Raw genomic sequence first — 12214 nt, 5'->3', positions numbered from 1 at the left:
ATTACTGTTATTTTATACTATCATTTGAAACTCTGAAATGTTTATAGTCTATCTTATTTAGTAGTTCTGGGTTTAATTGTTTATAGGTTTAACAAGTATTCTCAGGCTATCATGTGGCATAGAAACCTAATAAATAAATGAATACATAAAATAAACAATCACACAGTCCAGCCATAAAAATGTTGGCCTTGATTTCATCCACCTTTTCTGCTGCATCTGCTCACATGGGAAGTCAAGGGGAGGAAGTGCCACTAAAGAATCACATTAGGAAAGAGAAGTTCTTTCTGAGTACTTTTTGAAGGACTGATCCCTCCATCCTGCATCCAGCTACCCCAAGACAGATCATTCTTAGAAAATATTGTGCTGCCGAAAGATGGTGAACTACATATTCTGAGTTCTTTCTTGCCCCTTTGATAAGATAAAAGATGCCAAGGCTGTAGCTTATGAGAACAGCTTCCAGCCAAAACAGCTTAACATGATTCCCATGGTGGCCTCACCAGAGAAAAAGTTCCCAGGGAATGTAAAATGAGGAGTAGAACAAGTGGAAAATGTTTTTGGAGGGCAGGGGAATTGCAGTCTGGACCAGGGTGGGAAGATGCAGCAAATGTCTTTCACCTGCAAACTTCTGCTATGGTGGCTGTTTTTGCTCCAAAAGGGCGCCTTTGGGTGTGCTTCAAAACCCCCCCCCACATATTCAATTGCACCCTTTCCCCCATTGCCTAAAACATCACAATTCCTATCACCCCTGAATATGCATTTCTAAAAAGTGCTGATTTCTCTTCTGCATTTTCCAAACACGAATGCAAGCTTGGGGATGTTTTATACCCACAAATGCACTCACATTCAAGTTTGTATGTTTTCCATTCATTTGTGTGAGTTGGACAAATTCTGGGCCTTGGAATGCATCACGGTTTTGGATTGTGAATCCTGCTCCTGATCATGTGTCCTGGCCTTACTTGTGCCACAACTTGCACATATGTTTGTGCACGTGTTATTGTTGTGTCCCAGCGGAAACGGCAGACACAATAGCAATGTGGAGCCTGCGGTCTCTCTAGACCCAAAATTCATTACTACTTTTTAATTGGAAACGATACTACATTTATGTGTACAGATCTCCAATATCAAAATGTAATTGCTTTTAAGCAATCCTCATTTGGAGCTTGCTGCCCCTGGAGATAGAGAGATGGATTCTAATTACAGGAGATAATTTGGAAGAAGATAAACAAATATCAGAAGATCATGAAGGTCAACCATAGATAGAAGCGAAGTACAGGAAAGAGGATGAAACTCTTCATTTACAGAGCCGTTGGCAACCTCATCCACAGATGTGACATGTTACATGCAGCTGCCACATTGAGAAAAGCAGAATACAAGCTAGGTGCAACCCTAGGGGGACATCCATAACCCTCTGAACTCAGAGCCTTTCGGGTATCTCATGGAAGCCAGGAGCACCACAGAAGCAATGTTTGCCTCTTCCCACCCTGTAGTGCAGGCAGACAATCTGTAAGTGTAAGACTTTGCGGTGGGAGGGAGTGAAACAAAAGGGCCACCTGGATCCTTCAGATCTTGCTCATGGGAGTTTCCTCCCCTCCCCATCCCACTGAATGACCACTCGCCACCTTCTCCAAGGTCACTTTTGCAACCTCGGAGAAGCAGACCAAACAGCTCTTTTGCTGCTCTGCAACTGTGGGATGAGGGCAAGAGGCAAGAGACCCAGGTCCAATGCCAGAGATGTTTTCTTTCTTGCCTTGTGATGTTGAAGCTGGGACTCCAAGCAATTCTGTGTTCCTCTAGATATTACCTGGGAGTCACAGGTTCATCTCCCCTTGTGGTTTAGGCCTAGGCAGAGAAAATACTGGGTTCTCAATCCACCTGTGATTAGGGATGTGGGAGAACTTGCTTGGTTCACATGTTCTTATGAAGCTGTCTGACAGTTCCCAGACTAATACCCAAAGCTGAATGCCCTCATTCTTCAGTGTTCATAGTTCCCTGAATATTGTGATGCTGTTCTCCAAGCAAAGATGCATACACTCAGTGGAAGGCTGTAGAAAAAGTTTCACATTAAGGGAAAATAGCACCCCAGCTAGTATATTATGAGGAACAGCTTGACAAAAATATCCATAAGAGGGGAGACCGTGTATGAAAGGCGTATGGATTTGTGTGCCAGTGAAATGCAGTCTTTGGTGAAAAAATACAACTGATGGGAAAAAAGGGATACAGGAACCTGCTTGAAAACATGCGCTCCAATACCCTTTTAAGGCCATCCAAGATGGTTGCCATCACTACAACATTTAATTATTTATAATGCATTAATTTCATTTCTATAGCACTCCACGTCAGATGACTTCTTATCCCTTACAGCCCCAGTTCTGAGCTTTATGAGAGCTGTCCATGGTGCTGAACTCAATTCCTCAAAATAGGTTCACCATGGATAGCTCCTTTAAAGCTTGGAATCAAAACTGTAGTTAATGAGAGGTCCAAACGACTGTGTGCGAGTGCGAGCGAGCGAGCGAGAGAGGTAGTTTTCATTAGGGTCTCCATTTCTTGGTCATAGACCCCTGATTGCTTTCAGCTTAAAAAATGGTAAATACACAAAAATACCACAAAAATACACACATGCATCCACACACACTTGTAATCTCCCATGAGCTCCCATGAGCTCGGCTGGTGGAATATTTAGAACTGATAGCTCTCCGCAGATCAGGGAGGGCAAAGAAACAACCAGAAGGTTCCCAAGGTAGTGATAACGTCCGCCTTGAGGAGACACAACTGATGTTGATACTGTGGTTCTTGTATTCGCTGCTAGGCAACCATCCCCCCCTCCAACTTCTTAAGGAAGCCAACATTTGGGATGCCATGTGCCTTCCCTTTGACCTCTGGAAGTATGCAAAGCTTTTGGAGGTAATCAAAGACAGTTCAAAAAGCCAGAGCAATTAAACTGTGAGACTCACAGAGGCTGGGAGCAACAGGTCCTTTTGAACCCCACAGGTAAACACAGCTCCTACTCTCGAAGCGAAAACTATTTCATGCCCTCCCTTTCTTAGAAGCAGCCAGGCAGATAGTTTTGCCAGCAGCCAAACAATGGAGCTGGCCTAGGACGGACGGACAGACAGATGGACGGCACAACCAGAACATTCTATGATACAGCTTCCTGATCTACAGCTCTAGATCAGCCAGAAGAAGCAACATCTTGCTGCCTGGCATGGAGTTAATTAGTGGCATTCGACACTCGAGCTCTTCTCAGGCTTAACTTTGGCAGCCAAAGGGAGTGATCGGACCCCATGTTGAGAGGACCATTACAATTCCAACACATAGCCTGACACATTTCCGTTTTTAAAATTATTTCTCTCTCAAAACTAGGAATTCCAAAAAAAATACCACCACTTTAAGAGTACGCATTTGGACTTCCAGCCAGCCATGCCTCGTTTTAGGTTACTCCTTTCCATGCCATTCACTCTCTCCTTTGCTTTCTATTTCCATGAGAACAGCCAGAATCTTTTGCACGCTGGGTATTTCCACCGAGCATTTCTATTCCTTCCATCTTCCACACACACACACACACACACACACAGCACATGCCAAAATCATTCCTGACCTTCTACAACCTTTTTGTTTCCTTTGCAGGAGAGGCTCTTTCCCTAGAGGGTTGAGAATTTTGCAGGACTCTCTCAGGGTCCAGGGCTTCGGTGCTTACCTTAGTGCTCTGAGACACCTGTGCTCTTTCACCACCACCCTCCATTCGGTGAATGCCGCTTCCCATACCTTGCGCTTTTTGAAAGTCCCCTGGACAATGTTGCAAGATGCCTTCCTTTGGAGTTTTCTAACACTGCTGAGTACCTGAAAGCTGTAAGAGGATTCTTTGGGGGGAAAATACCCCCCCCCCCAAAAGCATTACCCATTCTTTTCACTTCCTTCCAAATTCTACCAAGACAGAACCTCAGCCAGCAACATGTTGATTTTAATGCATTCCTAAATCTAACGGGCCTTTCCACACTGGGAACTGTTTTCATAACCTCACGGTATGGCACCTCCGCATGTCTCTGGCAGCCCTCTCGCACACCCTCGTTTTCTGACACTCTATATTTCACTCTTGTAAGTGTGCTCCGATCAAGGAAAACCCATCTGTGTCTGTCCCTTTTCCGAGCGCTGCTGTTCTGAGCTGGGGATCTTCAGACAGAAAACTCATCTCTTTCTAACCCTCCCTTTCCGAACTTCCCCACCTTCATTTTCTTATTCCCTCACCTTCCTTTTGCTATCTCACTCTTGCAAATGCTCATTGCTCCTTATCTGCCACTTTGCAGGCCTGGCTGACGTGGCTCCCACAACCATTCATCCTCGTTTGTGTGCTTTTAGCATCGGGATATGATTTAATTTACAGCTAGGAAAGACAGGGTGTGATGGGGCCGCATGCTGGGGCAGGCTGCAGAAAGGCGTCTATTGAGATCTCTGGATCGGAACATAAATCCACACCCCTCCTCCCTAAGAGAAAATTTGCACACTGCACATGGTGGGTGCTCTGAACCGGTTCACGGAGCAGCTTTTGCTGCGTGAGAACTTCAAGGTGAACACAGAAAGTTGCCTTATGCAACAGCAGGACAAGTTTTCCTCTGGCTCGGGATGGTCCACCCCAGCATTCCCCAACCTGGTCTCTGCCAAGATTTCCGAGTTTAGACTGCATGGATGAATGCCTAAGGACCTGGTTTCCTTCCACAGTCTCAGTAGGATCCTCAGGCAGAGAATCTTTCCCATCAAAGCAAACCCTACTGGAAAAGCTGAATGATTTATCTGACACAACAACCACCACAACAACACCGCATTCATTCATATCCCAACTTATTTTCCTTTTGCAGGAAACCCCAAGTGGCTTACAAAGTTTTTCTCCTCTCCCTTTTATCCTTACAACAACCCTGCAAGATGAGGTTTGACTGAGAAACAATACCAGGCCCAAAAGCCACCTGATGAGGTCTGTGTCCAAGTGAGGACTAGAACCTAGATCCCTCGAGTTCCAGCCCAATGCTCTAACCACTACACATCATTGTTGCTTGTATATCTGAAGATCCAGCTCTATAGTATGGCGCATACTATATAATAAATGCTTCCTTCACTTAAAATACTATGGATTTAGAGGTATTAACATATTCCCTCAACAGTTACCAAAGGCAACCCAAGCAACATTCTGACGTACTCAAATTGTGCTGCTTTTTTATTACTCGAAGGCTGAAAAGGTTACTTTTCCTCAATTTCCCTCCTCTCCCCTACAAATCTAGGGAAGGAAACAGAAATCTAGGAATGTAAGAGAGCTGTGTAAAGGTGGCACACAGTTGTTTCTTTAAAAAGTCAAATAAAGTATGCTTAATACAATAAATAATTTTCAATATTTTTGAAATGCAATTAATATGGTGTGTGTGCACACATACATGACGTAGTCTAGCAAATGGTATTATATTTTAAGTGGTCCTATCAAAACAATTTTACAATTTTACACTACAATCCTGCACGCTTTTCTAAGAGAGTAAACCCCAGTGAAATCAGTCAATCTGCCATCTGGGTAAATATGCATAAGCTTCCACTGGAAAATGCAAAAAGGAGAAGCTAATCCATTTTAAATGACATTTTAAATGTTCTCCAAATAAATAATAATAAGTGAGGGGGATGTCTTAACAATAACTTGCAGAAAAATGGTGACATGGAAGATGTATAGCTCATAAAATGGAGTTCTAAAAGTGCCACATCACCGATGGATGACCATGGGCTGAATATGGGCAAAAAGACAAGCAAAATATGAAAAATCACTTTCTCAAGTAGCAATGCAAGCAAAAGATGAAGAAGGAAGCTTTGGCATAATGCAAAACCACAGGAGTAGAGGAAGCAGGAAGGCTAAGTATAACACAGGAAAGTGGATTTTCTGTAACGTAATCAAGTCTGTTAGTTAGAAAGCCATTGTCTGGATCTGCCTGGAAAGAGGAGGAGAAGAATGCCCACTGCGTTATGTTGCGGGATTTCAAGGAAGTGCTGCTCCACCTGGCTTGTCCCTCATCATCCTGTGTGTCCAGTTCTCTCTTCCCTGCTCCCTCTTCATCCTGTGTGTCCAGTTCTCTCTTCCCTGCTCTCAGTTTCCCTCTGCAAAATGCTGGGTGCTGTGCATCATACCATCTCCTCATTCCAGCTTCTGAATTATTTTTTTGCACAAATCCTCATATAGCTCTGGGGCTCCATCATCGACATTTCAGCTATAAGGAGCATTTCAAGCACGCAAGCCGCTTACCTAGCTACTGAATTAATTGATGTGAAAATAATTAAGTAGGCAATTCGTGTGCAGCAGCGGTGGCTAATTATCCCAAAGAGCCCATTCCATCGTTGCCACGGTCCTTTCTTTGCGGGTGGCATGTTCCTTCTGTCATCCCATCACAAAGCAACACAGCAAATTTGTGGGGGCAGAAACAGTCCTTCACGAGGCTTTGCAGGAAATAGTGGAAGCCAAAAATCATTTGTAATGCAAAACAAGTCAACGGCAGACCACCTTGCCCAAGACAGATGAAGGTTTGGGCTGCCCTTGAAGACAGTCCGGATACTTCAGATGGTGCAAAACAGAGCAGCCAGGTTGCTGTCGGGGACTGGGCATTATTCTCGTATAACCCCAGTCCTCCATCAGCTTCACTGGTTTTCCATCGAAGTCCAGGCTCAATTCAAGGTGCTGGTTATCACCTATAAAGCCCTTAATGGCTTGGGACCTGGATACCTAAAGAAACGCCTTCTTCCATATTTGCCCTCCCACCCCCTGAGATCGGCAGCAGATGCCCTCCTCCGGGAGCCCTCTGTGAGAGACATCAGGAGGCAAAGTACCCGGAGGAGGGCTTTCTCTGCGGTGGTGCCCCGCCTATGGAATGTGCTCCCCAGAGAGGTCCTCCTGGTGCTGTTGTTATCTGTTTTTCTGTGCCAGGTTAAGACCTTTTTATTCCAGCAATATTTTAATAACTTTTTATATGGTTCTTATCTGTTTTTAACTGCAGCCAGTGAGGGTCTGTAATTCATTCGTGTTATGTTTTACATTATTTTATCAATGTAAGCCATCCTGAGGCTTTTACGACAGGGCGGCATATAAATATTCTAAATAAATAAATATATCTTGGAATGCATGCACACACACACACACACACACACACACACACACAATCCACACACAGACAAACTGGCTGCTTCAGTGTCAGTACAGCTATGGACATACTCCAGGTTTTACCCTCAAGCTTTAAGGAGATGGGAAGCTCCATAAAAGTTTCGGAAGAACACGTGTGGTGGATACCAGCCTCCGCCGTTCACGCACTGGCTCGCCTCAATCACAATGCCTGCATGCTTTCCACAATGGGCAATCACTAGTGAATGCATATGGAAGTTCCAGGTTTGTGCACCAGCTCCTTGGGCCCTCTGAACTGCCAAAAGACGCACCTGCTCAGCCCCTGAGGTCATCTTTGGGGGGCTTTCTCCAGGAGCCCCTTCCGAAGGAAGTAAGACAGGTTGCTACCTGGAGGAGGGGCTTTTTGGTTATGGCACCCCATTTTGGAATGAGCTCCCCAAAGAGGTGCACCTGCTACCTACTCTTTTCAACATCAGGCAAAGACCTTTTTATTTCTCCAGTATGCAAACAGTTTAACTTTTAAAGTTTGTTTTTAAATATTCCGTGTTATTCTGTACCACTGCTATGCTTCTATGCTGAATCAGAGTAATTGCTACTCTGGTTTTGTTTTAAGCTGTTTGTGTCTTTTGTTCATCACCTAGAGAGCCTTGGCTTATTGGGCAGCATAAAAATAAAATAAATTAGCAAAAATACTCCAGACCCTTGTAGCGGAGCAGTGGAATGCATGAAACTGCTTTGGAGACACAGTGTAGCTTTGCATCTCTTGCTTTGCTGGATGTATATTTGGCTGAGTAACTAGGAATCTCTGTCAGGGGTTCAAGAAATGGCAGCAACATTTCCATCAACAAAAGGTAGAGTCACCTTCAGGTTCTGCCATTCTGTCTCAATTCAGCCTATTTTGGCTTCATTGCTGCAATTGCTACAATGTGCTGTGAAAAAGGAGGATCTATCGCTCCATTCACAACACAAAACCAACTGGAAAATGAGTTAATAGAATAAAATACATCCTGGTTTATTTAAAAATAAAAGCATTGTATCCCGCAGGCATCTGAGAGCGGGAGGAAAATAATTCATTTTCCAAAAGGGCATTGTGGCCCTTTCACCAAACAAGAACACATGAAAGAGCAGAAGGAAACCAAATGAAAACAACCAATTAACCTCATCACCTTACTGAGTGGAACCCGTAGTCAAAGCGCAAAGACAATAGCTTTGGCCTAGCCTGGATGCAGAAGAGAATCTATGGCATTGGCAGGACTATGAAGTGAAATATTATACCAATTTTTTTTAAGCTGAGAGATGCAGTGCATATTTTCAATTTCTTCATTCCCAAAGTGATAGACAGAGGTTGGGAGGCTGGCTTGGGACTGGGGCATCTGAAGGAAGGCCTTTCCTCCATGTGTTCCCACCTGGTCCCTTAAGATGATCTTTGGAGATCCTTCACCTCTAAGAAATAATAGGGTTTAGAGTTGGGAGAAGGGCCTTCTCTGTGGTTGCCTTCCATCTACAGAACTTTCTTCCCAAGGAGCTGCTCCTGGCACAGTCCTTGTTCTCTTTTAAGTGCCAGGTAAAGACCTTTTATTTGCCAGATATTTTAATAGATAGACAGGATTTTAATATTGTTTTAGTGTGCTGTTTAAATGTTCAGAGTGGTTAATTGCTTTGCATTCGGTTCTAACTGTTATATGTTTTATTATTGTTCTATTAATCAGTATTCTACTAACTGTCTGGAGAGACCCATGGGCTATGAAGCAGTATACAAATGTAATAAATAAATCCAAAACTAATGGAAAAAGAGAAAGCAAGTACCAGCATTTAGAAGAGTTCACCGTGTCAATCACAGAAAAAAGGCTAAAAGCAAAATAACCCAACAAATAACTATCGTTAATAGAGACTGAAGCTAAAATGATACTGTGCTGGCATTCAAAAGGGCAGAGTGAATAGAAGCCTGGCTCCAGAAGGGTAGAGTGGATGAAGGACCAGCTGTTCTCGAGGGTTCCAGAAATGGGGGGCTCGACCTCAAAGCCCCTCTCTTTTGTGGCCAACTTCTGGACCTCAGGCAGAGGAAGCACCCATCAATAGCCCGGGGCATGGGCAGTTACGTGGTGGAAGGGGTGTTTCTTTAGACACAGCTTGGGTTTCTCTTGCTCCCTGGGGTAGAACATCAACCAAGAAGTAAAAGGGATGGGAAGGATTTCCCAAACCTCCCTGTGTGTAGATGGGCTTTTGAGCAAGATGACCTTGCGGACTAAATAAATTCATTCTGACTTGTGATCTCCCCTGCGATGTGTTTCAGTGCTACAGCTCTGTGGATTCTTGCAATGAGCTACACTCACGTGGTCCCATTATGAAGATGCCTCCCATGCCAGAAGTACGAGGATTTTGTTTCAGTTTGCAAATCACTTGAAAATGCCCCGCTTGTGACCTGAACACAAATCGGAGTGCATGTTCTCCAAAATTGTATGTTTACAAAATGTGCATGTAAAAAAAATGCACAACTTTCAAAATGCATGAGTTGCTTTTTTCCACATGGACTTGTGTAACTTCTAAAAAGAAGTTTTACAAAGCACACCCTTAAGATTTTCACAATTTGCTGTTGAAGGATTTAATGCATGCCTCAAAATTTTTTAAACATTTGTGCATTATTAAAATTCACAGGTGCATGCTTTGCTCAGTGGGTAAAAAGCACAACCTCTTGGAAAATGTACACTTTCCCCATTCCAACAAACAAGCAAAAAGCAAAAATAGGTTGCATGCAAGGATGGGAGAGAATTCAAGCAAAATTCCACTTCAGGGGTGTTCTAAGCCTCCTTACTCTTTCCATCTTTGCCTACCATGACAACATGCAATCTCCGCTTAGGACGTTAGTCCCTACAAAGCGACAATAACGCAAGCGTTGTGCTTGGTAACTAATCGCCTGCATTCACCCTCACTCAACTTCTAACCCCTCAGGTGTGTGTTTGCTTGTGCAACTGCACTCAGGGACAATCATTTCCCACGCATCACCCCCCATGCTTCCTTCTTGGCTCAGTTTCTTTAATCACTGCATCACCAGTAAGATGATGACATGCATTAAGCCTTGAATATTACAAAATATAACTCATATTCTGGTGCTACACTGAGGGATTCGCAGAGCTCTGTGCTGTCAAGGGAAGGAATTATAGTAAGACTTACAATATACACAGAAGTCGATTTATCTAATTTTGCCTTTAAAGGGAAAAAAAGGGATGAAAAGAAAAGATAAAGGAGAATATTTTCAAAATGAAAAGGGAAGCCTAGCTATTACTTACAAGCAGTGGCAGAAAATTCTGAGGCACCCAGAGAGTTCAAAAATAAGGGACATGATCTGGATGAAATTAGAGTTTAAAGCTCCCATGGATTTCAATGAGAAATGTGCAAGCGTTCACCTAAGATTCCCATTGAAATGAATCAGCATCATCCTACCCCAACCTAATGCCTTTGCTTTCTCTCCTAGTCTTGGTCAAAGCAAGATAGTCAAGTCTGCTCTCTCTGACTTCTGTGGAAAGAAATGGGAAATAGCATTTCCCTATTCCCTCCTGCCCTTTCCAGCACTCCAAGGAAGTGCGTTAGAGACAGAAGGAGAGAGTTGGGAACAGGAATTGTCTCATAGCCCCCTAGGCAGTGTCTCATGGACAAACAGGCATGTGCACATGTGTTGGTGTAAGAATCCCCCACTTGCAACCCAGAACAAAGATGGGGGCACACCTGCTCCAAAAATGCCCACGTTCCCAAAATGTGCATGGAAAAAAATGCACAACTGTCAAAATGCACAAGTTGAATTTTCTAACATGGACTTGTGCAGCTTCTAAAAAGAAGTTTAACAAGTGGCCCAGATTCCTCTAAAATGATTTATTACAAGGACATTAGAAGATAGGGAAGTAAGAAGAGCCATACCGAATCCAGCCACGTCAGACTGAGGACCATCCTTCCAACTTACATGTTACAACTCTCTGGCATAATGTGTGGACTAAAAAGGCAAGAAAAAGGTACACTCTGAAAAGCATGGTTGCCACCAGAAGGATATCTGCCTTGCAACCTGCCCCAGCACAATTCACTACACGGAATCTCCCTGATTTTGCTAGCTGCAAATACAGTGACTCTCTGGGAGAAGACCTCTGGACACATTTTAAGGAACAATTTCCTAAGAAGAGCTGTAGTGAATCAAACCAAGTGTGCAGCATGTTGCGCATGTAGTGGCTAACCAGTTGCCCATGGCCAACCCACAAGTAAGATGGGAAGGCAGCCATGCCTTCCCACCAGTTTCCCCAGCAACTAGTGTACATCGGTAGACAGCCGCTTATATTGGAGGTAGCCTAGAACCATGAGGACCAGCAGCTTTCATCGTCTTCTCCATCACCTATGGAATGCGCTCCCCAGAGAGGTCCGCCTGGAGCCATCATTATTTGTTTTTCGGCGCCAGGCCAAGACCTTTTTATTTAAACGACATTTTAACTGTTAACTGTTGTTTCGATTTATTGGTTTTATACTATTGCTGAGACGCTCCGGATTTTTAATGTCTATTCTATGTTTGTTTATTCTGCTTTGTAAGCCGCCCCAAGGCTTTCTGTGATGGGGGTGGCATAAAAATGCTATAAATAAATAAATAAATAAATAAATAAATAAATAAATAAATAAATGTGTTCAGTCCCCTTTTAAAGCCATCCAAATTAGTGGTCACCACAATGTCCAGTGGAAGTGAATTTTATTGTTTGATGACATGCTGTATGAAGAGGTCCTTCCTTTTCTCTCTCTTGAATATCCCACCCATCAGGTCCATGTGTATGGCCCTGGGTCCTCGCATTCTGACTCCTCATTCACTTTCTTCATTCCAGGCATAATTTTCTAAATCCCTATCATGTCTCTCCTCACCTGTGCCTTTTTGTTGTAACCTTCCTCATGTAAGAGCTGCCCCCAGCCCCCGGATTATCTTACCCGCCTTTTCTGCACTTTCTCCAGATATACAATTTTTTTTTTAGGTGCAGCAACCAGAATTACACATGGTATTATGACCCTGGGCATGCCATAGATTTGTGTAAGGGTAATATGATCCTGGCCGTTTTATTT

The 12214-nt window shown here is 43.6% G+C and overlaps 1 protein-coding gene across 33 annotated transcripts in view; it reads right to left on the bottom strand.

Moving 5' to 3' along the window:
* Positions 1 to 12214, bottom strand: part of GALNT9 (polypeptide N-acetylgalactosaminyltransferase 9) — a 236812-nt gene that overhangs the window by 147726 nt on the left and 76872 nt on the right. The window lies entirely within an intron of this gene.

Source organism: Varanus komodoensis, unplaced genomic scaffold (genome assembly GCF_004798865.1).
Source record: "Varanus komodoensis strain SLA01 unplaced genomic scaffold, ASM479886v1 scaffold38, whole genome shotgun sequence".
Taxonomy (NCBI): Eukaryota; Metazoa; Chordata; class Lepidosauria; order Squamata; family Varanidae; genus Varanus; species Varanus komodoensis.
Note: the sequence above shows the minus strand (reverse complement) of the source record. Positions and strands in the feature narration are given on the sequence as shown.